The sequence below is a fragment of the Pteropus medius genome, unplaced genomic scaffold, assembly GCF_902729225.1.
Source record: "Pteropus medius unplaced genomic scaffold, Ma_sr-lr_union100, whole genome shotgun sequence".
In the NCBI taxonomy this organism is placed as follows: domain Eukaryota; kingdom Metazoa; phylum Chordata; class Mammalia; order Chiroptera; family Pteropodidae; genus Pteropus; species Pteropus medius.
Genome location: NW_024346062.1, coordinates 15,094,882 through 15,122,812, shown reverse-complemented (window position 1 = coordinate 15,122,812; position 27,931 = coordinate 15,094,882). Strand labels below are relative to the sequence as shown.

Below are 27,931 nucleotides of genomic sequence, written 5' to 3'. Positions count from 1 at the left end.
TTCACTTTTACATAATAGCAATGATAGTAATAACAAAAATTAATATTTAATGAACATTTACTCTAGGTCAGACACCATGATAAACACTTTTCATGGATTATTTCATTGAATATTTTATTTATCACCAGGAATAACATTTGAATAGCCAACTGTTACAGCAGAGACACTGACATGAACACATACCAGCTGCAAACAATCAGTACATCCAAACAGGGCTGTGCTAGTGAACATCAGCCTAACTTGTATACCACTTTATTTCTTCTTTATTTCCTCACATGCAATTGGAAGTCAACAAAAAATTTGTAGAATAAGCTAATAAATCATTGCCAATATCACTCAACTTTAACAGAAAATCTCTTTCCTCCTCACCTTTGCTTTCCCCATAAATGAACCATGCCAAATATATAAAAAAATGCTCATAAATATTTATAGAATAAACACACATTTAGATATTGCATATTTATCATGTGCCAGACACAACATTATATGTTTATTGTATCATTTCAATCCAATTCAATGTCACCAAGAAAGCATTAGTACCACATTACATATGAAACTATGACACATAGAAGTTAAACCATCACAGAGTTAATATGTCGTTGGAAAGATTCATATCAGTTATGCATAACTACTTAGATGTATGTTGCTCATAAGAAACTCTACCGAGTGGCCAATACTGGTAAGCATTTGCACACAAGTAAAGCGGAGGAATAGGTGGGAACGGTATCGTAGACACAGAAAGTTACTCAAAGAAGTATGAGGAAGTGATCCAAGTGAGGAACACTGGATTTTTGTCTTTCTCAGTTTTAAATATTTGATGAGTAAAAGGTAATGGTGGTTGTAGTTTGATACCTTGTTTCTAGTCATAATAAAAAAAGATTTATACATGAAAACGTTGTCCATACACGAAACAAAACAAAACCCGCAACTTTTCAACCAATGAGTGAAAACAAATGCAACTCGAGAAAGGGCGTCCCCAAAATCTTCCAGCATTCCCATGGTGTTTTTGTGCTGACTAGAAAATTAACATAAGCAAACACTGACTGGTTTCCACAGCCAGCGGTTCCCAAGCACACCACAGGTGCACACTGGGACCATGGCCCGAAAGCCTCCACAGCATCATTTCCTTTCAACATCTTACTTGAGAATTTCAGAATGTTAAACATTACCAAACAAGGTGAGCCCTCACAAAGGCAGAGCAACCAAGTGCACCTGTGGTTAGCTGTTCTAGTTGACTCTTGTTTTTAACACCACAATAATTTTCTGGTGTTTTCTTTCACTCAATCCTTTTCTGGGTTTTGTATTGTATAATGGCTGCATATTACATGAAATTTAATCAAGCAGCTATGTTTGTGTCATTAAATAAAAATCTAAGCATCTGCTTTGTTGGTGACCTTTGACCAGCCCTGGCTTACTGTAGTTAGGTGTATAGAAAGGTAAAAAATTTTATCTGAGAAGCTAAAGAAAGTAGGTATGAGTGCTCCAGCTCTATTCTTTGCTGCTTAAGACATCAGCCCTGGTTTCTTTCTCATTGTAAATTGGGCAAATCCCTTCCCAAATTATCATTTTTTTATGTCTCTTTCACATAAATGCAAAATGCAGTTGTGATTGTATGGTGTATCTGCATGTTTCTGGATGTAGATAGACCTATTCTTAGCTTGTTTGATTTACAATTTTTAACTTTATTTTGAGATATTCGTAACTTAATTTTCAAGGGCACATTTCTAAAGATGAATCTACACTGTTGTTTTCAGAGTTAGTGGTGCCAGATTATAAGACTATATTTCACAATGAGAATGAATCTCCTGGATTTCTACAGGGTGTCTATCTAGGAAATTGTCTTAATTGTCCTGATTTGTATCTCTGCACCTGCTCCTGGGGTACCCTGGGGCATTAGTCAGGGTTCTCCAGAGAAACAGAACTAATAAGACATACATGAGAAAGAAAGACAGAGACAGAGAAAGAGTGACAGAGAGATTTATTATAATGAATTGGCTGTGTTAGTATGGAGGCTGAGAAGTCCTACAATCTGTTGTCGGCAAGTTGGAAACCCAGGAGAGCCAGTGGTACAGCTCAGTCTGGGTCTGAAAGCCTGAGAAAAAGGAGAACTTACAGTAAAAGTAGTTCCAGTTCAAGTGCAGAAGACCAATGCCCCACCTTGAAAACAGGCAGAATTCCCCCCTACTCTGTCTTTTGTTTTATTCAGGCCTCCAATGGATTGGATGAGGCTCACCCACACTGGAGAGGGCGACCTACTTTACTCAGTCTACTGTTCAAATGTTAATTTCATCCAGAAACACCCTCACAGACACACCCAGAAGAATCTTTAACCAAATTTTTGGCACCTATGTACCAGTCAAGTTAACACATAAAAGTAACCATCACAATTACGTAGTTCTAGTCTCCGAAACTCAAGAAAACATAAGAGCTAAAGGAGCATTGATCTACTCAGAACTAAGTTTTAGAGCAAAGGCTAGAGACCATGCATTCCTTGAGAAGGTTGCCAATATCTCACTCATCTTATCCCCAGCACATAGCAGTTTCTGGCACATAGCAGGCACCCAGTAAAAGTTGAATTAATGTCTCAGTGCTGTGTAAAGTTCAAGTGAGCATTTGTTTTTTTCATTTTGTGTTAACAATGTAAGATTATTTATATCACCTTTTCTCACCTCTGTAACTTTCCAAAAACCAACATCTACAGCAAATGGATGAATTTCTATGTCAAATTCTATGCAGAAGAAACCCAAGATACCAGGAATCTATCCAATATTTATTTTTCTTGTAGCACCAATTTAGATATGCTCAAGACAAAATAGCTTTCACATTGAGCCTTCAACAGATGTCTCCCTAAGCTACATAAGACCTCCAGCATTTCCTGCTTGCCAATTTGCTTGTGTAACAGAAAGTCAATATTACAGAATCACGTAATTTTGTTTCTTTACTCTTCTCTCTTGGCAGGAAAACTACTCTCTCATTAAGGGTGAATTCAGAGATGCAAAAAGACAATATTTCTACCCAGTTGTTTTTTGAGCTCTTACCAAGAAATAAAATACGAATGCACATAGAACTGGCATCAGGATACAAGTTCACATCCATTACCCCAAACTGCTTTTCCAATAATCTCTAAAGAATAATCATAGTTGCTATTAATAAAAGAATGCAAAAATGAGCCATAGGTTTATCTTGGCTCTTTCCTGGATTTCTTGGCCTGTCAGAGCCAAGTGTGTTATCTGCTGAATGCCTTCCACCAAAGCTTTCTCAAGCACCGAGGCTAAGAAGGAGACCCCAAGAAACTGCAAAAGATAGAGAAGCAGTGGCCAAACTGGACAAGTTATATCTTCCAAATGCTGCCCCTAGGAACTCTAAGCCAGCTGTTGATTCTTTTACAGCCCAATCAGGAAGCTATATTGTTAGTCTAGCCCATAAAGTTATATTATCAACTGCAGGGATCATATTAGCAAAATATCTTTACTTGATATAAAAACTATAAAATTTATTGGTAGAAAATAATGCAGCCTCTATATGTTTCTATGTGAACAGGCACACATGCATACATACATACTAAACTTGTAATTCTATAAATTATCATCAGTCAGGAGGTAAGATTTCTTTTAAGTACAAAATAGAAGCTATCTTATACCTATGGATGTTCATCTTTCATCTCCAGCTTTCTAAAACAGTCTATTGAAGAAATGTAATTATTTTCCCAGTTCAGTTCTTCTTCTGGTTGGCCTCACATAGCTATCACGCTTGGAACACCTGACAAGACCATTAAGCAAAAGGCAGCCAAAAACAAAGAAAATAAGAGAGGATTTTAAAGAATTGAATAGAAAAGTAACCTTTTTGGCTCAAATGCTTTCTCATATATTTAGTAGTATGTTGATTACTGGAGCACAAGCCTTTATCAGCCTCAATGGGAAGCTGTGATACCATAATGGTAATGAAAAACTACTGTCAGTAGGCTACATTATAGTGTCATTTAATTGCTCAGATAAAAATTGTGAAAAAGAAAACAAAAAAAAGTCTTGTTTATAAACATCATAAAGAGTAATATTAAACAGGAAAAATGGAATTACACACGATAAAAAAAAAAAAACCAGACTATTGAGCCTAAAGGAATACAAAATGAAAAACCTCAGACTTCAGGTATTTCTTTTTCTTCTGTTCTTTTCTCCTCTCCGCTCCTTTCATCCATTCTCAGGGCTTTACAAATCTATATGCAGAAGATTTCCAAATTTAAATCCTAAACCTAAATCCCTCCCCTCAGCTCTAGACTTGTTTATTATTCTATTTTCTTAGCATTTCTATTTTTATATGTAAAAGGAATCTTATAGTTAATATGATCGAAATAGACAACTTGATTCCAAAATCTTTTCAATATGCTTCTCGGTAGATTTCCCAGTTTCCATTATGTCATATCCACCTGGATGATTTGGCAAAAACCCAGGAGTCCTCCCTTTACTTGGAATCCATGGAATCTACTAGATCTCAAAGCTAACATCACATCATATCTGCAGCTACTATCCTAGTCTGCTGCAAGGGCATTTTTCTCCTAGACTCCTTTAATGTCCTTCTAACTAGAACCCACATTGCAAACTACCCCTCTAGGGATCAGTATCCACATAAAAATCATACTGATTTTTTCACTGGAACATGAGCTTGTTTACCAGGAAATAATTTCATCAACTAGCAGGTGACACTTGGTATAGAAACCCATCTCCATTATTGACCTATAACAAACAGTCAAGCTACTAAGCTTAATGATGTAGAATGCTAGAGTTTAGTCCACTTAAAATTAATGTAAAATGGAAAAGCATAAAGTACTTTTGTTTCCTCCTTCACCAGTCATCAGTGATTCCGTCTAGCATCATATTCTTTTCTGCATGTGGCCTACTCTTCTGCATGGTTCTCGCAGGTCATTTTCCCCTGGCCCACTAGCTGCTAAATGTTACCCGTGCAAGTTATATTAAACTGTTGTTTAGTATGGACTCACAGTGCATAAATCTGGAAGAGTATCTATGCTCATTTACTTGGGTGAATGCTCTTCCACTGCAGATTATGTAACCTGTGGAAATAACGCATATTTTCATAATGAATATTCGTGAGAGAATGGAATCTTAAGTGAAAGAATTCAAAAGGTTCAATGAAAATTGTTATTAGTTATCTAAGTCTTATGAAGTAGGGAGTTTATCAGGGCCAGTTGGAAGAACACTAAAAATAAATGAATAAGGAGATATTTCTAATCCATGTTCTCAAATTTCAATATGCTTTAGAATCAACTGGAGGTCTTATTAACACAAAAATTGCTGGACCCCACCCCCAGAGTTGTTAATTCAATCGATACAGGGTGGTTCAAAATTCTGCATTTCTAACAAGTTCCCAGGCAATGCTGATGCTGCTGATTCTTAGAAATCTCACTTTGAGAACTTCTGTTCTACTCTAAATGCCAGAAAGTAGCTGCCAATGAAATGAACTGTCTTGATTTCACCTGAACTTATTCTTATCAGAGACTTCCTACAAAGAGTTTAATCTATGTCCTACTTGTAGCCCCTCTACACCACAGGAAAGTCATGGCCAACAGAAGCAACTCTGGACTCAGAGAAGAAATCAATTAAAAGATGAGAAATTCTGCAAAAAGGAGACCTGTATGCTTGTCCTGAAAGGCAGAATATCAAATTCACAGGGCAACCCACTTAAGTCAATTTTAGCAGTAGTTCACCCAGAGATCTTTATTCAATTGATCTGGATATTAGTATTTTTTAAATCTCCCAAGGTTTTATGAACACACTTCCATGATTGAGAACTAATATAGTCTGGCATGATCGGATTTCCTAACTCTTCTAGACTTTCCTCCTTTTTGGCCATGTTAGTTTATCAAATTAGCTCTATACATACCACCTGAAACACACAGGAAATAATCTAAGGCAGTGGTTCTCAGACTGGGGAAGTTTTTGCCATCGCCCTCCCCACAGGATATGTGGCAATGTTTTGAAATATTTTTGATAACCTTGACTCAGTAGTGCTACCAGCATCTAATAGGTGCAGGCTAAACACACTGCAACACATAAGAGAGTTTCCCACGTCAAAGAATTACCCAGTCCAAAATATCAACAGTTCCAAAGTTAAGGAATCCTGGTCTAAGCATGAGGCATGAAGTCTCCATGTTTCTCCTAGAAGAGTATGTTTTTAACAGTATGTATAGTATCAGCAAACTTTTTTTCCTTTTTAGAAGGAGCACGCTTTATTGGGAAGAGAGTACTGGATAATGGTCATTCTACATATCATGCTCAGAAAGGTACACAGTACACAGGATGTTTTGTTAATGAAAATCAACTGGAACTTGGGTTCCTCTAGGCAACACCCCAACCTCATCCCGCCAAGGGGTCAGACATTCTAAACTATTTCCTTGAAGGGAACTGTAGCTTGCCAGAGATAGAAGTGATGAATATAAAGACCCCTGTGGGGGTCATTCTCTATAACCCACGTGGCACAGGTAAAACCTTATTAGCCAAAGCAGTAGCAAAGCAAACCTCAGCCACTTTCTTGAGAGTGGTTGGCTCTGAACTTATTCAGAAGTATCTAGGTAATGGCCTCAAACTCATTCAGGAATTGTTTTGAGTTGCTGAGAAACATGCATCCTCAGGGGTGCCTTCTTATTTTTTTATAAAGAATATTTTCTTTAGATTTTTTGAAGTCTTTATTTGTTACTTTTATTCTATGTTTTCTCAAGGCCATTGGACCAGCTTCCATATAGATTGCTTTGATATTAGCACCCGAGAAGTCATTTTTAGCTTGATCAAATCATCCAGTGTCACATCACTGGCCAGCATCATTCTGCTTGTGTGGATCTGAAAGACACGCTTCTTGGTCTTTTCTTCAGGCAGGAGGAATTAGATTTTCCTGTCAATGCAGACTGGTCTGATAAGTACTGGATTCAAAGTTTCTATTTAGTTTGCTGCCATGATAACTTTTATGTCTCTCCTTGAATCAAATCCATTTAACTGGTTCAACAGTTACAACATTGTTCACTAAATTTCTCTCTCATCACCAGAATTTGAGTCATATCTTTTTGTCCTAATAGCATAAATTTCATCAATAAACACAGTAGATAGTGCATGTTCTTGCATTCTTTTCTGAAGGAGTTTGGGCCCATTGCCTAGGTATTTCTGAATAAATTCAGAGCCAACCATGCTCTAGAAAGCAGCTGAGGTTTGATTTGCTACTGCTCTGGCTAATAAGGTTTTACCTGTGCCAGGTGGGTCACAGAGAATGACCCCCACAGGGAGCTTTAAATCATCTTTATAATATCCAGGATGAGTGAGAAGAAGCTCCACAGATTCCTTAATTTTCTGGATTTGATTGTCTAACCCTGCCAATTGCAGCATAGGCCTCCTGTAGGGACTTTTCCACCTTCGTCACTGTGATCAAGGGATCCATGTTATCCATCAGCATCTCTATCATGGCATGCACCTTGTGATTGATTAGGACCAAGCAGTCTGGTTCCAGCAGATCCTTGTCTACAAATAAAAGAACGCTAACATAAAGTTCTGAGCCCACAGATGTAGACGCAATTGTGTGACTGTCATCAAAGATCTCTTCTGAGGTTCCTACTGGCATTGGGATCCCCCTCAGATCATCCATCTTTGATCTTTCCTCCTCTTGCTTTTCTTCTAAAGGCCTCATTTGTTCCTGATTTCTAATGAATTCTTCCTCTATGTGAAGACAGTATTTAATTCCAACTTCAGTAATTTTAACGAGTACTGAATGTGAGGTGTCACCAGACATAGTTTGCTGGCAGCATCTGGTCTGTTTTCTTCTTCTTTTTCCACACACTAATTGGTACAGGAGGTTCGTATTGCTTTACTTATCCTTGTCAACCTTCTCGTCATCTCCAGTATGACCACCACTCCAACCGACCCATCTTGATTCAGCTGTTTGAAGCATCAGCAAACTTAGATAAAAGCAATCCTAGATCTTTTGATTTATGGTGGTGAAAAGGGGAAAAGAAGAAACTCAAATCAAGCCAAATAAAAGCCTTATAACTTAAAACTATAAAATAAACAACAAAAATATGTTATCTTTCTCATACTTCTGCCTAAAGCCAAGACCTGAGTATGCAATATTAATACAATTTTTAATGTTTCACTTTGTGCCTGTTTTTTAAACAATTTTTAGACTTCATTGTAAGATTCTATTAATGAAACAACTGTAGTAGTTAATGGGAATGCATTATTAGTTATAAAGCCTTATAGTGTACTCTCCAGGAAAATTGGGAAAGCTTGGCATAGTTTAGAAAGGTCAAAACAGTTTATGGCATACTGGGATTAAGAATGTCATTTCTCAATCATTTGGTTAAGTCAATGTGTAAATACCTAATATGAAATGCAGAAGCCTCATTTGGGCTTTACTTTATTGATGTTTGTCATTGATTCTTTCATTACTGCTTCTCATCAAGATGTTCTCACTAATTACTACTGGCACAAAATCACATTCTGTATTTTCTCTCAAGATCAGATTTTTCCCCCCAAGTGAATGAAGAGGGAAGGGTGTATCTAAAGTAATAATACATTTTATTACCTTTCTGCTTTTTTTTTTTTAATTACCACTGACACTGGAAGCATTTTGTTATCTCTATTGTTTTAACATCAATAAAATTAAATTAAACGAGGAAATAAAGTCAAGATATATAATTTATTTAATCTAAAAGTTGATTTCAGACAGAGAATAGGTGAACAATTGACATCATTTCACTGAATTAGGCTGGGAAGAAAATGCTTTCTATGCAAACAAAAAAGAAGGCAAGAAATATGAGAATGCCAAGCAGGATGTCTTCTGAATATACATACCCTCTGCTGCCAACTTGAAAAGAAAGAGCCCTGATGTTATTGCATAACCAGATATTTCCAAAGAGTTCACAGTTTAGGAACTGGGAGGAAAGGCGAAAGCAAGAACTAGAATTTGCTGAGTAGCAACTATACACCCTGGAAAATGAAAGACACATTAGATATATAAACTCTCATTTGAGAAAAAAAAATTGTATAAACACTGTCAACAAGACAGAAAATAGGTCAAGAGAGATCAATTAGCCAACTTTCCCTCAGTGCCGACAGGTGATTGACAAAGCGGTATAACTGATCTTTCTCAGATCTTTGCAGTTTACAAATTCCAAATCCCATTCCATTTCATCTCGTAATTACCACATGAGCTGATCAAGAAAGGTCTTATTCTAGCAATAACAGAGATGAGGAGACTGAAACTCACTGGTATTGAGCAGAGTCTCAGGATCAACCATTTAGTAAGTGACAACATGGAAATAAAAAAAACATATCTTTTTTTCTACCACTCCATGATGATTACAGAAAGATTCTAAAATGATTATATAAATCAAGCTCTCAATAACCCTTTCAAGGCTGAAATCAAAGAACCACCAGTTATCAAATGTATTGCTCATTTAAAGAAATGGGTAGAAATGAATCATATTTATTTATGCTGGAGCTTAGCTTAACACAGATTTATCTACCTGAGTTATAAGAGCATCTAATCCATCCCCTGTCCAACTGCACTGGCTTCTTCCCATTTCCTGATATCGTTCCTCTTTTCTCAGGCCCCTACTTTTATCCTCGCCCCCTGTTCTCATTTGCCCCACTTTTCTTTTCTCAATATTATGCAGTGAGGGTGTGAGTATGAATTTGTATATTTCTATTTGAGGAGGTGGAAATTTAGTAGTATGTGTCTAGAGTCTTAACATGATCATATTCTTAGATGTAGAAATCCACTTTATATAATGTATCCTAAGGGAGTGATTGAAACTAAATGTAAAAACAGGACTCCTGTCAGTTTCTAAGGAAACCCAAAGGCAGCAGGTACCAACCACTGCCACCTTACAAAGAGAGAGGCTGGGCCATTCAAGACGGGCTGGCAAAAAGGATGTGGGAGAATTGATTATGTGACCCTTATCTACAAAAAGAGGTTAGAAAGGCTGAGAGCAGAGACGGAGACTGGCAAAAGAATTTATCTGAAGCAGGTTGTTAGTGGGTTATGACCTTTTCCCTCCGTGCTGCCATGTGGAAGGAGGGAGCAGAACACTCCCCTTCATCTCCTGTCAACTGAAAGGGCCTCAAAGTGACCATTTAGAGAGCTTGTGGTGGGGGTATGAGCAGGGCAGATTATTTTCTACTCCTGTCTAAAATCATATTCCTTAGGGGAACAGATGAGGATGGAGAGGGCAGATGGAGTGTGTATGGGGAAAGAATGGAGTACAAACCAACCAACCCCTTTTTCATGCCCTTAGCCTACAGCCAGCTGCAAGTGAATGCATAATTTCTGATTATTATTTGTGATTACAAATGACTGGGGGACTTTGTTATTTGAGAGTGAGAGCATTATTTTTCTATATGGACTGCCCTAGATTTCAACAGATAGTAACTTTAAAATTTTTTTTATTATCCTCTCCTGTGTTTTTCTACTTTATCTACTTAAATGCTTGTTTTATAAGTAGAATAAAGTGAAAAAATATTAAGAAAATGATCTGTGTTAATATCAAACTGGAGAAAAGATTTTAGTTCTGTTTTACAAACTTTTTCTTTCTAACTTTATTTTAATAACTAAATTACTTATATAAATATAGAGAAACCACTCATCGAATTTGCTAATTATATAATAACATTTTATTAATTAGAATCATCATTCTGTACATTAGATGCTCAGAACTTATTCTTCTTATAACTGAAAGTTTATACTTTTGACCTGTATCTTCCCATTTCCCTCTTCCCAAGCCTAGTTGCTAAGAGCAGATCTTAGGCATTCTCACCACACATACACAGATACACACATACACACACATACACACACACAAAATTAACTATGTGAGGTGATAGATGTATTAATTATCTTGATCTTGGTAATCGCTCCACAATATATATATATAAAATCATCACATTGTATACCTTAAATATATGCAATTATATTTGTCAATTATTCCTCAATAAAGCTGGGGAAAAACTGAAAAACAGATAGATGATAGACAAATAAATAACTAAACAAATAAATAAATAAAATTTCCAAGCATTAATCTCTCTACCCCCACAAAAAATGTGCTAATTATATATGAATAGAAGGGATTGCAAAGCAAATAATTCCATCATATCAACTCAGTGAGGTTAAAGTTATTACCCACATTTTATAAATGAAAAAACTACATTTTCATGAGCCATATGGGCTTAAAGTCATTTAGCCACTAAGTAGCAGGGTCAAAATTCCAAATTCTTTCCACTGGCCTAGAGTCTGTTTTAAAGATGATTTGCACACGAGAAGAACAGAATCAGTTGATTTTGAATATCCTTTCTAAATCTGAATGATTATCAATCATTCGTTGCATTAAATTAAAAAAAAAAAAGCAAACTCATTTCTGTAAAAGAAGGAAAGCACATCTGAAAAGGAAATGTTTACCTTGCTGTATTTACATAGTTTGCCAAATACTTGAAAACACAAACTGTGAATGAAAATTTAAGTCTCTACAAGCCAGAAATAGCTGTGAAAGTAAATATTATATAAGAAATAGTATAAAAACTGTGAAATCCAAAGATGCATTGTCTAAAAAAAAAAAGATGGCAGAAATGTTGTCAATTTTGTGTACATGTGAAATTTAATCATTTATTGATAACAGTACTTATGCTATTTCTCTAATTTGATAGCAACTATTTCACAGCTTGATGAAAGACAGACTTTTGCTAAACCTTTCATTGACTAGGAGCTGCCAAAAAGGAATTAGAAATCATTTCCATTTCACTCAACCAACTTGAGAATATGGAGTTAATTTGAAATCTTTAATATATTCACAATATCTCTAAAGACCAACGCAAGAGCAAATTTAGTTCGAATGCAAAGCCTCTGTTTGCACAACCACTTAAATTAAATTGGAGCAACATACTTACTCTTTTAAGCTGTAGCCCCTTTCATAGTTCTGATGTGTTTAGAACATTAGTGTCTCAGAGAGTATACTGATGGAGAAAGAAATGCAGAATTAATAACTAATTAGAAATCTGCAGATGAAATTTTTCTCCTGTCAAATAATGTAGCTGAGTTGAAGGGTTAGCATCCTTCTCCGCAAAAACCAACACTTTCTTAGGAAATTCATACCAAAATGAAGAGACATGACAGGACAGATGTGTAATCTTAGCATGTAGGTTCAAGAGAACACACAGATTTATTTGCAAAATGTTTCCTATATTTAGCATATATATTTGTTTAACGAATATATACAACTGACAACGGTCTGGATAAAGTTAATATAAATTTTTCTAACTGAGAAGTCTAAAACCAAAAGAACCTATCTCGGATCTCTAGCTCCCAGTGGTATGTTAACGACATTCTTGGCTGTTTAAGAACATTCTTCACCCTCTGCACTGTATAAAAAATTGTGTGCCTTCTTCAGGCCCATCGACTTAACAATTCAACTATATACAGATTGTTTTAAATAATGTTTTTGAGTTCCAGTCAAGATGGTAGAGTAGGTGGATGCTGTGCTTACCTCCCGCCATGACCACATTAAAATTGCAACTAAAATAAAGAACAATAAACCTGGAGAACCATCTGAAAACTAAATGAACAGAAGTTCTTTAACTAAGGATATAAAGAAGAAGCCATCTCAAGACTGGTAGGAGGGGCAGAGACATGAAACAGGTTGGCCGACACCCACATGTGACAGTTGATAACTGGGAGGGATATCTTGGCTGCAGAGGTCTTCCTGAACAACAAGGGACCCCAGCCCTACACCAGGATCCCCCAGCTTAGAGCACCAGTGCCTGGAAGAGCAGTTTCCACAACATCTGGTTATGAAAATCAGTGGGGATTCCACCAACAGGATGAGACTGAAGGCTGTTAAAACTCCAGATGTCTTCTTAAAGGACCTACACACAGATTCTCTCACTCCTAGGCACTCTCCCTCTCCGGCTCTGGCTAGGAAGGTACCAGAGACATACAAGTAGAGACTGAGTTGTGTGGCTTCAGGGTAAGGGCTAAAAAGAAAGTCGCCATTGTCCCTGTGTTGAGCCCTCCTCTCATGTTGCTGGTGAGTGGACGCCATTTTCCTGTGTTGAACCCTTCTCCAATATGGCCAAATCTAAATTTTTGTTGGTTTTGTAGCTTTGTTTACTCCATCCTGGTGAATCCCTGGAAATCTGCCTCCCCTCAACTTGTGGGAGAACTACCAGGGACATTTTTGTGACTGGGGTGGGGCAGCTGTTGTTACCCTGCACTGCAGTTTTTCTTAGACAACTCTTGGGGGTCCGTGGGCCCCAGGTAGGTGCAGCTGGCTTTGGTGGGCTCTTAGACTTCTGCAGAGCAGCCCCAGGCTCAGCACTGGCACCAAAACTAAATCTGCATTAACCTGTTGAACATCACTCACCTCATGCTAGTGACTCACTGAGACCCATCTTCCAATCCAACTCCAGTACTACCCATACAACCTGAGGCTCTTTTAGCAGCTGAGCCTTATAGACAACTTGCAAGCAGTGACAGGCCTAAAGGTTCCCTGGGCCTTTTGCTGAGCTTCCCCAAGACCAGTATTGGTGACAGCCAGCTTTCATTCACAGTATGGCCTCTCCCACACACCTCCATGTTTGGCATAGGCAGCGACCAACCCTAGATCACCTTGTTGCTCCTACCAGATGGCTCCAGACACAGACAGTGGCTGACCTGGGCCTATATAGGAGCCGCTTCCAAGAGGCACAAGAACCAGCATACCTAATGGCTAGCTTCAAACCATAACAGAACAACATTAAATTAGCCTCATAAGCCGCACACACAAAGGATGGTCTGGCAGGCACCAGAGCCCACCAGGGAAAATCCAGCTTCATGGAATTAGACTTCCCCACCCTACAGCAGCTCATACACTATGGTTATGGCTAATTCTCACAATCAGTAAGCCTGAGAGTCAATCTCACTCACAAATGTGCCAACAGCAATCAAAGCTCAACTACACCAGAAGGGCACACACAACCCACATAAGGGACACACCTAGAGCACTTGGCTCAGGTGACCAGGGAGACTGTGCCACTGGGCCCCACAGGACACCTACTATATAAAGCCACTCTACCGAGACTGGGAGATGTAGCAGCTCTACCTAATAACATAGAAACAAACACAGAGAGGCAGCCAAAATGATGAGACAATAAAAAGTCCCATATGAAAGAACAGAAGAACATTCCAGAAAAAGAACTAAACAAAATGGAAGCAAACAATCTACCAGTTACAGAGTTGAAAACAATGTTATAGGGATGCTTTAAGAACTTAATGAGAGCTTCAAAAAAGAGATAGAAAACATAAAAAAACATAAAAAATAGCAGTCAGAAATCAAGAGTACAATAATTGAAATGAAGAAAACAGTAGAAGGAATCAACAGAAGAATAGATACAAAAGAGGATCAATTTAGCAATTTAGAAAACCAGGTAACAGAAAATATCCAAAGGGGGCAACAAAAAGAAAAAGAAGAAAAAAAATGAGGATAGTATAAAGGACCTGTGGGATAACACCAACCATAACAATACTTGCATAATTGTGGTACCAGAAAAAGAAGAGAGAGAACAAAAGATCGAGAACCTATTTGAAGAAATAATGACTGGAAACTCCTCTTATCTGGCGCAGAAAACAGACATGCAAGTCAAGGAAGCACAGAGTCCCGAGATTAACCCAAGAAGGCCCATATCAAAACACATCATAATTAAAATGCCAAAGTTTAAAGACGAAGAGAGGATCTTAAAAGTAGCAAGACAGAGGCAATTAGTTACCTACAAGAGAGTCTTCATAAGACTGTCAGCTGATTTTTCAACAGAAACTGCAGGCCAGAGGAATTGGCAGGAAATATTCAAAGTGATGAAAAGTAAGGAACTACAATCAAGATTACTCTACCCAGCAAGGCTATCATTTAAAATTGAAGGCGATATAAAGAACTCCTCAGACAAAAGAAAGCTAGAGGAATTCATACCACCAAACAAATATTACAAGAAATGTTAAAGAGACTTCTTTAAGAAGGGAAAAACAAACAAAACAAAAAACTATAAATATAAATAATAAAATGGCAATAACTATATACTTATCAACATTCACTTTAAATGTAAGCGATTAAATGTTCTAATCAAAACATATACTGTAGTTGAATGGCTAAGAAAAGAAGTCTCATACTTATGCTGTGTACAAGAGAACCACTTCAAATCAAAAGAGACACAGATTGAAAATAAGGGGTTGGAAAAAAGATTTTCCATGCAAAAGGAAATAAACAAACAAAAAACTAGGGTAGCAATACTTAGACAAAATAGACTATAAAACAAAGGCTATAATAAGAGACAAAAAGGAATATTACATGAAGGATAGATCCAACAAGAGGAGATAATCCTTGTAAACATTTATGCATCCAACATAGGAGCACTTTACTACATGAAGCAAATATTAACTGACATAAAGGGAGAGGATTGACAGCAATACAGTCATAGTAGGAGAGTTAACACCACACTGACATCAAAAGATAAATTTCCAGACAGAAAATCAATAAGAAACAACAGACTTAAATGACATATTAGATCAGATGGATTTAATTGATATTTTTAGAGCATTTCATTCCATAGCAGCAAATATACATTCCTTCAAGTGCACATGGAACATTATCCAGAATAGATCACATGTTAGGTCACAAAACAACTCTCAATAAATTTAAAAAGTCTGAAATCATACCAAGCATCCTCTCTAACCACAATCGTAAAATACTAGAAATTAATTATAAAGAAGAAATCAAGAAAATAAATCGAAAGATATCTTGAGATAAATGAAAATGAAAACAAATGACCCCAAATCTATGGGATCCAGTGAAAGCATTCCTAAGAGGGAAAACTAATAGCAGTATAGGCCTATTTCAAGAAACAAGAAAAATTTTAAATAATCTAACCTTACACCTAAAGGAACTAGAAAAAGAACAACAAACAAAGCCCAAAGTGAGTAGAAGGAAGAAAATAATAAAGATCATAGTAGAAATAAACAAAATAGAGCCTAAAAAAAAACAATAGAAATGATCAATGAAACCAAAGCTTGTTCTTTGAAAAGATAAACAAAATTTATACATCTTTAACCACACTTGACAAGTAAAAAAGAGAGAGGACCCAAATAAATAAAATCAGAAATGAAAGAGGAGAAGTGACAATGGAATCCACAGAAATACAAAAGATTATAAGAAAATACTACAAACAATTATATGCCAACAAATTTGTCAAGCTGGAAGAAATGGATAAACTCCTAGAAACATACAATCTTTTAAGACTGAATCAAGAAGAAACAGAAAATTTGAATAGACGAATTACTACTAATGAAACGAATCAGTAAAAAAAAAAACCTCCCAACAAATAAAAGTCCTGGACTAGATGGCTTTACAGGTGAATTTTACCAAACATTTACAAAAGAATCAACATGTATCCTTCTCAAACTATTCCAAAAAATTCAAGAGGAGGAAAGTCTCCCTTGACTTCAAAGCCAGACAAAGACATTACAAAAATACAAAAACAAAAACAAAAACAAAGATTGGCTGATATCCCTGATGAACATAGATGTAAAAAATCTCAATAAAATATTAGCAAATAGAATTCAGTAATACACTGAAAAGATCATACGCCACAATCAAGTGGGATTTATTTCTGGGATGCAAGGTTGTTTCAAAATCTGTAAATCAATTAACATGACACAATTTAAGTGGATAAAAATTATATGATCATATGCACAAAAAGCATTGGAAAAATCCAGCATCTATTTGTGATAAAAACTCTTAGCAAAGTGAGAATACAAGAACCATACCTCAACATAATAAAGACCATCTATAACAAACCCAAGGCTAACATTCTTCTCAATGGAGAAAAGCTAAAAGAATTTTCATTATGATCAGGAATAAGACAAGGATGCCCACTTTCACCACTTTTATTCAACATAGTATTGGAAGTCCTTGACACAGCAATCAGACAATAAAAAAAAGACATCCAAATCGGAAAGGAAATAGTAAAACTGCCATTATTTGCAGATGGCAAATACTATGTAGAGAAAACTCTAAAAATTCCAACAAAAAACTGTTAGAATTGATCAATGAATTCAGTAAAAGTCTCAGGATATAACATTAATATTTAGAAATCTGTTGCATTTCTATATACCAATAATGAACTATCAGAAAGGGAAATTAAGAAAACAAACCCATTTACAACTGCATCAAAAAAAATAAAATACCTAGGAACAAATTTAAATAAAGAAATAAAAGACTTGTACTCAGAAGACAATAGACATTGAAGAAAGAAACTAAAAAAGATACCAACAAATGGAAGCATATATTGTAGTCATGGATAGAAAGACTTAACATCATTAAAGTGTCCATACTAAGTGCAATATATACATTCAATGCAAATATCAATAGTATTTTTTTTTCACAGAACTCAAACAAATAATCCTAAAATTTATATGGAGCCACAAGTAACCCCAAGTAACCACAGCAATCTTGAGAAAAAAGAACAAATTTGGTGATATCACAATACCTGATATCAAACTATACTACAAGCCTATAGTAACCAAAACGGCATGGTACTGGCATAAAAACAAATATGTAAATCAATAGAACAGAAAAGAGAGCCCAGAAATAAATCCATTCCTATATGGTCAAGTAATCTCTGACAAAGAAGGAAAGAATATATAATGAGATAAAAACAATCTATTAAATAATAGGTATTGGGAAAACTGGACAGATACATGCAATAAAATGAAACTAAAACACCTTCTTACACCATATATAACAACAAACTCAAAATGGATTAAAGACTTAAATTTAGATTCCAAACCATAAAATTCCTACTAAAAAATATAGGCAGTAAACTCTCTGATATTGCTCTTAGTAATATTTTTTTCTGGTATGTTCCCTCAAGCAAGGGAAACAAACAAACAAAAATTTAAAAGGGGACTACATCAAACTAAAAAGTTTTTGCACACAGCAAAGGAAACCATCAACAAAATAAAAAGACAATCTATTGAATGGAGAAGATATTCACCAATGACACATCCAATAAGGGGTTAATATCCAAAATTTATAAAGAACTCACACAACTTAACACTAAAAAAACTAAAAATCCAATTAAAAAATGAGCAGAGGACCTGAACAAACATTTCTTCAAAGAGGACACACAGCTGACCAACAGACATATGAAAAGATGCTCAACGTTACTAATAATCAGAGAAACATGAATTGAAACCACAATGAGATATCACTTCACACTTGTCAGAATAGTCATCATCAATAAATCAGTAAAGAACAAGTGTGGACGAAGTTGCGGAGAAAAGGGGACACTTGTGCACTGTTGGTGGGGTAGCAAATTGGTGCAGCCACTATAAAAAACAGTATAGAGGTTCCTCAAAAAATTAAAAATAGAACTACCATATGACCCAGCAATCCCACTTCTGGGTATTATCTGAAGAAATCCCAACATTAATTTGAAAAGATATATACACCCCTATGTTCATTGCAACATTATTTACAATAGCCAAGATATGGAAGCCACCTAAGTGCCCATCAATAGACTGGGTAAAGAAGAAGTGGTACACACATACGATGGAATATTACTTGGCCATAAAAAAAATGAAATCACACATGGATGGACCCGAAAGATATTATGCTAGTAAAATAAGTCAGACAGAGAAAGACAAATATCATATAATCTCACTTATATGTGGAATCTAAACAACAAAATAAACAAACAAAACAGAAACAGACTCATAGATGCTGGGAACAAGCTGATGGTTGCCTGATGGGAGGGGATTGTGGGGCAGGGTGAAAAAGGTGAAAGGATTAAGAAGTACAAATTAGTAGCTACAAAATAGTCATGGGGATGTAAAGTGAAGCGTAGGGAATATAGTCAATAATATGGTAATAATTTTGTATAGTGCCACATGGGTACCAGACTAGTCGAGGAGATCATTTTGTAAATTATATAAATATCTAACCACTATGTTGTACATCTGAAACTAATACAAAATAATACTGAATGTCAACTGTAATTAAAAAATCAAAACGGGGAAAAAAAGCTGAAGGGGAATGATAAGTTCAAACTTCCAGGTATATAAAACAAATAAGTCATGAGGATGTGGTGTCAGTCAATAATATTGTGATAGCATTGTAAGGTGTCAGATGGTTCCTGGACTTATCATGGTGATCACTTTAATAACTATGGTGCACACCTGAAACTAATATAATATTGTATGTTAGCTATATTTTAAGAAAAATCTTTAAAAATAACCTTTTGTTGTGGTAAAATGCATTTAACAACATTTGCCATTTTAACCATTTTTAAGTGTACAATTCCACAACAATCTACATTGTTGTGGAACCGTAACCACTATCCATCTCCAGAACTTTTTTTTATCATTCTAAACTGAAACTCTGTGTTCAATAAATACCCCTCCCTCTCTCCAGTCCCTAGTAACCACTATTCTACTTTGTGTCCACACTAGACATCATTCTTCTGCTGTCTCACAGTACTAAAGGACTACTCTAAGTCCTGGTTTGCCTGGAACAGTCCTGATTGATACCTATTGTCCTGGCATTCCACCAGATTTATCACTTTCCCAGATCATTCTTGCCCTCAAAAAAATGTCCCGGTTTTGATGATTAAATAATATAGTTATCTTAGTAGGAGATTGGGTTCTGTTTGGCTAGTGGTTTCCACTCAGGTAAGGAAAGTCACAAATCCTTTTTGGTCTCAAGTGTGCAAAGTTCTCCAAGGCTCCTATCTCCTCAAAGAAGATTGTGGTGAAAAGTATGGGAAAGACAGAAGCTCAGGGATCTTCTCATATTAAATATTCCTCTTATTCTCTTCTCCGTTCCCCACTCCAAGGAGACTTTATTTATTTAATCTGAAGTCACAGCAGCCTGGATTTTTATTTATTCTTCAGAATAGATAGCTTAGCTTCTGTGTCCCAGGCTATTGAAATTCAAGTGTTTATTTCTACTATGATCCACAAAATATCTAGTCTGAAACTCAAAAACCAAAAATTGACTCTCCTTCCTTTAGTACCATCCTTGTCATGAATCTAGCTGCCCCAAGCCAGAAATTATCATATGGTGACAGGAAATGCTGGGGAAAATGTAATCTGTATTTCAAAATATTGCCCCAACACATTTAAAACTACATTCTTACGACTGTTTTTTCGAGAAATTAAACTTGTACATAGCATTTATTTATTGTGACTAGACTGCTGGCGGCTGTCATTACCCACTGATGTTTTCTGTGGTGAAGAATGAAGTTTCTTTTGGGAAGGGGATACCAGCAATTGCTGCTGATATGGTGTGTCAGGGTCATGCTGAGCTAGGGTGCAGTCCAGGGATAGCCTACCAACTCTTACCAGAAAATCAACTAAGGAGGTAATGTTTGGCAAATCCAGAAGAATTGCACATTAATATATAACTGCTCAGTCTAAATTGAGGACAGAAGATAAAGTAAGGTTACTAATTAAGGTGAGGACTTAGAGTCAAGAGAGTTGAGGAAGTACTAAATAGGGTAGCAAGAGATGAAAGATAGAATCTGAAAGAAAATGGAAATGCAACTGAAATAAGATGTTAGGTAAAAGATGAGGAGCTGGAGAGGAAGAAGAGGAGGGGACAGAGTGCTGGTGACAAAAATTCGACCATTTATACTACCAGAGTGGAAACTGATCAATCTAAAGCAATAGATCTTCCTGATGCCATTTCAATTTCCATTGGTGGTTTTTCCTGTGATTGCACAATAATTTAGAAAAATCTTAAGTATCTGACTGCACCTGGTCATTTATCTGATCCATTGGACGCTGGCTCTACAAAGTGAGCCCACCCTGACTCACTACTACCACCCATTCTCCCAACACACAGTTCTGTATGATAGAAAAATAAATGTCACAAACAGTTGCCTTTCTTTTTCTTTTTGTTTTTTTAAGTGTACATTTCTACTCAGAATTTCACCTTTAGCTTGAGACTCCATCACCTTACGTTAAAGTGGTTAGCTTATTATACCCGTGTTTTTGCACTGTTATGTTTAAAAGGAAGACTCTCCCAGAAATGCAAATGAATACATTAAATTCACATTTAGTTGTTATTCCATTCCACAAATTCAAAGGGCAGAAGTATACATCTTACATTAGAAATTGCTGAGCTCTCTGCATGCAGGCACTCATAGAAAATTATTAGAAGCATTATGGATAGGATGAGCTGTCAATAAGAGAAAAAAACTCAAACCTATCCCTCTCAGTGATATCCTGTATCACTGGGATTTGCACTAGTATCTTATCTATCTTTAAAGCCTACAATGCTGATTCTCCGCCCACCAGAAAATCTTCACATCCGACTTTGAAAATATGTTGCACATTCTACCATGTAGTGTTTGTCCCCTGCTAAAAAAAATTAACCACTGTTAAACAAGCTTTATATCATGTCTGGTGCCCCTTTCTTGGGAAGGTGTCAGTTCAGAGTGGAAATGGCTCATTGTGATAGCATGGAGGTACTTCTGTCTCATCTTGCCTCATTTCAGTATGAAGAGCCGACCTGACCTTCAGTACTGACACAGCCAAGTGTCATAGTCCTGTTCCACACACGAGAAAGACACATTTATAGAAGATGACAAATATATTTTGAAGGTTGTATCTTTGACCCACAGTTAACAAGTGATATAAGTGGACTGAGAAAAATCAACAGAAAATAAGTGGACTGAGAAAAATCAACAGGAATTCATTGACACTTTTTCAGCCAAACGAAACAAAGCAAAAAGTTAATATTCTCTGTATTTCTAAGTCAATAAAGTTTTATTTCCAGATCGATAATTTTCATATTAATTTTTTCTTTTCATTAAAAAATATTTGAAGAAAAATCTATTGGAAATGGCTAGAATATTAGATCTTGACAGAAACAGATAATCATGTCATTTCATTGAAATAAATGTTTCTATCATAGCATAAAACAAGTTATTCGGGAGCATTACAGTACTGAGAAGTGTACACGAATTGTTTCTAAGAATACTCAAGATTATGTGAGAGCATCAGAAAGAAAGGAAAAGAAGAATTTAGGAGGGTAATTCTCCCACTGCTTTCTTCATAGCATTCTTCTATTGAAAAACCACAAATACTAAAATCACACTCCTGGGTCCTGTATAATCTGCTCCTAATTGCACACTCAACATTTTGGCGATAAAGGAAGAGACTAGCCTGACTGTTCTCCTCATTATCTCTAAAGTATGTCGCACACTAAGTACCCTCCACCTTTTGCAAATGTTTTCTGATAACCTAGAAGGCTCTCTCCCCACCTCCTAGTGCAGCCTCTGAAGCTTGCAAGACACAGTTTCAGTCCTTCCTTCTCCACAAGGCCTTTCCTGACTCTCTCAGCCTAGAACGATCCCAACTTCCTCTGAATATGGTCATTGTTTAATACAGAGAAAATATAGAGGTTATAAAAACTTTGAATCACCCATGATTCCATTATTAGACATGAAAAATAAAATATATACTATAATAACAAAAGTGCTAGGGAAAAAAATAATGTAGGTAAGGGGGAGAAGTATAGGGGTAGGGGATGGATGTATGCTGCATTCTCAGATGGGAAAGTTCTCATTAGGATGAGGCTTGTAAAATGACCTGAACTTTTCTTCTCAAAGAAGAGTTCCAGATAGACACAACATGCTAGGCACAATCACAGAGGAGCAAAGAAACCAGTGTGACTAAAACAAAGAATTAACTAAGAGAGAAAGTATTAATATAAGAGAGGTTAAGAGGGTGGACGAATTGTGTAAGGTCTTCAACCATCACTCTGATTAAGAAAACATTAGATGATGCTGAGCAGAGGAGTAAAAGATCCTGACATGCTATCTCATATTTTAATTGGACCACCGTGGCTGCTGATGGAGATAAGGAAAAAAGGAGGGTTATTAGTTAGTAAGTTGTTGCAATAATTCATGTAAGAGATGATGGAGGGCTTCACCAGAGTGGTGGCACTGGAGGTGGTAACTGTATTCTGGATATATCCTAAAGAAAGAACTAATAATTGATTGAATATAAAATGTAAGAGAAAGAGAGCCTTCAAGGCTGATCTTCAAGGTTTGGAACCTAGAAAAATAGGAGAATGAAGTTGTCAGTAACCTAGATGAGAAGACTATGGGAAGATTACTTTATTGTGTGTATGTAGGGGGAGAAAATGGTCTGGGATATGTCATGTTTGAGGTGACTTTTATATATCTAAAACTCAAAGTCATTATGTCAAACTTCATTGATAAAATGGAACTGAGCTGGCTATAAGGAATAAAGAAGACTTGAAAAAAATGAAATGAAAAACAATTTTTACACTTAGAAGGGACATGAGTAAACAAAAGTTCTCTCTCTCTCTCTCTCTCATATTGAATGAAGGAATCATAGCTGAATGTGTATAATCTGTGTAGGAAAAGAATGAGTCCATATCAGGGAGGAAAAAAGGAACAGGTTCGATTCAATAGCTCTCTTGCTGGTTCTCACCTTTCCTCTTCCCTATGGCTCTAACTTGCTCCTGGTGTCTGTTTCCCCAGTACCTGTTCCTTAACCAGTCAGCCATGATTAAACTAGCAGGGTCGCCTGGCAGGCATTCTGGGACTTCCCAGAAGGGAGCAGTGAACCTGGCAGGCATTCAAGCTGGAGCACCACATAGTGACCTAAATCTTTACCATCATAGAAATGAGATTTGATGGTTATGGGTTCAGGATTCCTGGGTCAGTTCATGATACTTTTTGTTCATTACTTTATTCATCAACTTATTCCTTGGAAATATGTTGGTCACCATGTAGACAACAGTTCAAATGCCTTATAGATACTGTCACATACCTAAAACTTTACCATTTACTTGTAGAAGTGAAAGAGGATACTGGTTTTTTGTTGTTGTTGTTGTTGTTTTGTTTTATTTTGTTTTGTTTGGGAAGAAATGGAGTCTTTCTGGGTGTAATTGACTTGTCCAAAGTCATTAATGTCAATGGTAGGCTAACATGCAAACAATTCTTTTCATTCTCCTTTAGTTTTCTATTTGCTAAGCAATGCAGCCTCACACTTACAGCTGGAAAAAATAAAATGCACAGCAATTAAGTGATTTACTCCAGGTCAGAGCAGAAGACCATGAGATTGGCATATGAACTTGAAGGGACTGACATGAGTGCTTTTCTGTAGCATCAACCACGTGTAAGTCAATAACATCACAGACAAAATTACTTCCATATTAACCATGGCACAGTTTCCAAATGGAACAGTAGCAACTTCTTTATAAGAAAGATAACTAAGAGCAGTTAGAAATCTGTCAAAATCTTTTAAAAATTATCTTTTCCACTGTAACTTATCTTCTCCCATGTAAATGAATAGTAACAGAAGAATTTCAAAACTAATTCACATGGCCAAAAAGTCTCTGCCCAAGGATAAAAAGAATTGAGAAACAATAGGAAGATAGAATTTCCATTTCCCCCAAATTTATACTCAATGAAAACCCATAGTTTGACACTGTTTTAGAGATTTTAAGTCCAGGACTCAAATATAGCTTTTTATGAATCCTGAGGGTCAGGAATCCTGGACCTTGATATAAAGAAGCAACCTGTGTAAAAGAGAAAAGCCAAATAGGAATGAATAATCAACACATACAATCAAGAACAGTACCCTCACTAACTCTTGGAGACTAGCATAACATTTCCTTGGGCTTTGAGGAATTCTAGTCTCAGAATTATTTTTTGCTAGAATTACAATATTCAAAGCTAATAATAAACAAGCAGGACTCATTCCTATGAAAGTCCACCCCCGCTTCTGCCTTCACTATGCTACCTACTCATCCCTATGCTTCTCCAACTATTAATCCTACTTTCAACTTTTTCCACTATACTGTAGAATTTCTCTTCATCATTACAGTCCTGTCTTCTGAATCCTCTTCTATATTTATCTGAAACTCTACTCTATACCTATTACCTATTCTTCCTCTTCACAAATTCTTGACCTCTTCTAATCTGCTTCAGCTACACTCCCAGAACGACACAAGGGATTATGTCACAACTCAGTTTTACTCAATATTTTCTCAGTACCCCAAACTCTCAACCATTTGCTTGCTTAATCTTCACTCTCCAACACGGACACTAAGGTAAATCATCTGAGCCCCACCATAGTGCTTCTAGTCTCATTAAATACATTAATCTCCCTATTCCTTCCATTTCCCTACCTGATAAAATCCTAACTCTGGATCAGTGCTATAAATAGCCTTCTCTGCTCTCGGACTCAAGACTGAACACTTATGGAGAAAATCATACAACAGTGCAAATTTGTGCCACTATGAATTCACAGTCTCCAACCTCGATAACATCAGTTCCCTCCTATAATATCTTTGGTCATTATTTCAAACCACATCCATTCTCATTAAGCCCCATAATCAACCCTGGCTTCATGCACTGTTAAAAAATAATCTTGGATTCTATTAAGGCTATCTGCTAAGATCTCCATTAAGTACTGTTACTACCTATCATGTCCATACTACAACCATCCTTATCAGCTTCCCTCTGGCCTCAAAGAAAAAGATCTTCTTCCTCCTGTGCAAGGCCAACCCTGTCTCTATGCCTTGAATTGTTCCCCTTGGTCTTTTCATTATTTTTTGCCTCAAGATCCTATATTTCTGAATTCTTCTCTTCATTGGCTCTTTCCCTTCAGCCTAAAATCATGCCCAAACCTTTCCCAATCTATAAGGAGCTTCTCTTGACACTGCCAACCTCTCTCCTTCCTAAGCACACAAACTTCAGAGAAGGGTGAACTCTTCTGGGAGACCACATAACACACAGAAATCAAGCTTCTGCCACTATCATTCCTATTGAAATTGTTCTTGTCAAAGTCACCAATGACTTTACATAACCAGATAAACATTTATCTTTTGGGTCCCTTAGATGCTTTTAACACTGTTGATCACAACTTCTTTCTTGAAACTCTCTTCAGAATTTGTTTGTTTGGTATTTTTCTCTGATACTGGACTCTGACACAACTCACTCTCTCTCACACACACACTCACTCTCTCTCTCTCTCTCTCTCTCTCTCTCTCTCTCTCTCTCTCTCTCTCTCTCTCTAAGTTAAAACATGTTAAGAAATTAGATTATGGACAGAACAAAATTTTGTGTAAATTAGATAAAATTCCTCTTTCAATAACAGGAACGTAAGAGTATAGGAAACTATAGGTAACCATCGTAGGATAGGGTGGCCGCCCAGTTTGAAACTACTATCACAGATTTCTAACAAATATGTTCTTTCATCTTAGCTCTATCTAGTTGAGTGGCTGAAGCTTAGAACAAGCTGCCAAGATAGACATCTGTACAAAGGATTTCAACACCGAGTATTCTAAAGTCTGAACCTGTTACCCCACCATCCAAGATAGCTTCAGATGCTAGATATATTTTAACTCCCACATGAGACTTCTGCTCATGCAGGCCAGCACCCCCAGAGTGATTCTCTGATCTTCTCTTCTCCCTTCTGTTTCTACTGTCTGCTTTTAAAGAGTACAAGGGTAAAACATCGCCATAAAACACATTAAACACCCACAAGTTGTTGGTTCCCTATTTAGCCATTGTTCTGTTTCTATCTAGTCCTCTAGTCTAATAGCCAGAGCATACCTTTCTTTTCATAAGCTAGATTAAAAAGAAAATTCCAACTGCTGAAAACAAAATGTAATGGCAAGCAGAGGAATCAATAGAAAGGGTTGTTAGGCATCCCCAAATAAATTCCAAATACTCTAAAATCAATTAATTTAACAAATGACTCTTTTAAAATGCAAATACTCTCCAGGGTTGTAAAATATATCAGTTATTTTACATAGCACTTACAAATCTGAAATATTCATTTATTCATGTGTTAACTTCTTCTGGCCTCTTCCCACTAAAACTCAAGTCCCATAGTTTCAGGAAACTCAGCTGTCTTTTTCACAGCTGTAGCCACAGTACAAATATCTAATACATATTTTGAGTGACCGAATGATTTCTTAACTTACTGTGCAATATTTTAAGGAGTGACTCCTAGCTTCCTGAAAAGTTTTGGTTTTAAAAAAAGAGTTAGAAATAGAGAGTAAGAGTTGATTTTAAAGAATAGAACATGTTAAAGAAGGGCCATCTTTGAATCACACAGATGATACAATTGTTTACGGGGGGAGGATCACGGTAGGTAAGGTGCTGCTGGTTTTTCCATTAGATTCTATGATTCTAGTGTGCAGAGGGTTAGCCGTCTAAGAACCTGACCTAAAATAAAGGTGCATGTCATGAATAAACTGGGGAGCTGTTTTGGACAGCTTTTTACTGACCAAAAAACTGCATATAGTTGTTGGTGTGTACATGCTTGTATATGTGCACACTCGTGTGTGTGCATGTGTGTGTGTACATGCTCCATACTTTGTCTACTTTGCAATATTTCCTAGGATCTTATTGGCACTTGTACATAACTGAAAATCATCTTAGTTCCATGGTACTAAATAGACTGTTAATGCTTGAAAGAGCTAAAAAAAAAACCCCTCTCCCCTCCAAAAATAATGCTGACCATATTAAAGGATAGTACATAATGATAATGGAAATGGAAACTCTGGACATATGTTGACATCTTGGCCCAGAAGACTCAGTACATTTCCAACTCCTACACTTGGAAGTCCAGGAAACAAGTGGAATTCACTAAGAAAGTCTGTGTCTTAATGTCCTAAATTGCCTGAAAATAACCTTTACTTGCGAAGAATCTCAATTCAAAAGGGAATAGAGGCTTAGCGTAAAATTTTGCACCTGGAGTTAGTGGTAAAGCCAAACTTTGCAGGGCTTAAATCATATGGTGATGCTGCAGCCAAGCATTTGCTTGAGTCCAAGAAATTAAATGACAATACTGTGTTGGATCTAGTAAATGA

General features: G+C 36.5%; 1 long non-coding RNA gene and 1 pseudogene across 2 annotated transcripts in view; both read right to left on the bottom strand.

The window, feature by feature from the left end:
- The window catches only part of LOC120612575 (uncharacterized), a 382,790-nt gene that overhangs the window by 128,933 nt on the left and 225,926 nt on the right, over positions 1 to 27,931 (bottom strand). The window lies entirely within an intron of this gene.
- LOC120612572 (26S proteasome regulatory subunit 4-like) lies at positions 98 to 8,592 on the bottom strand (annotated as a pseudogene).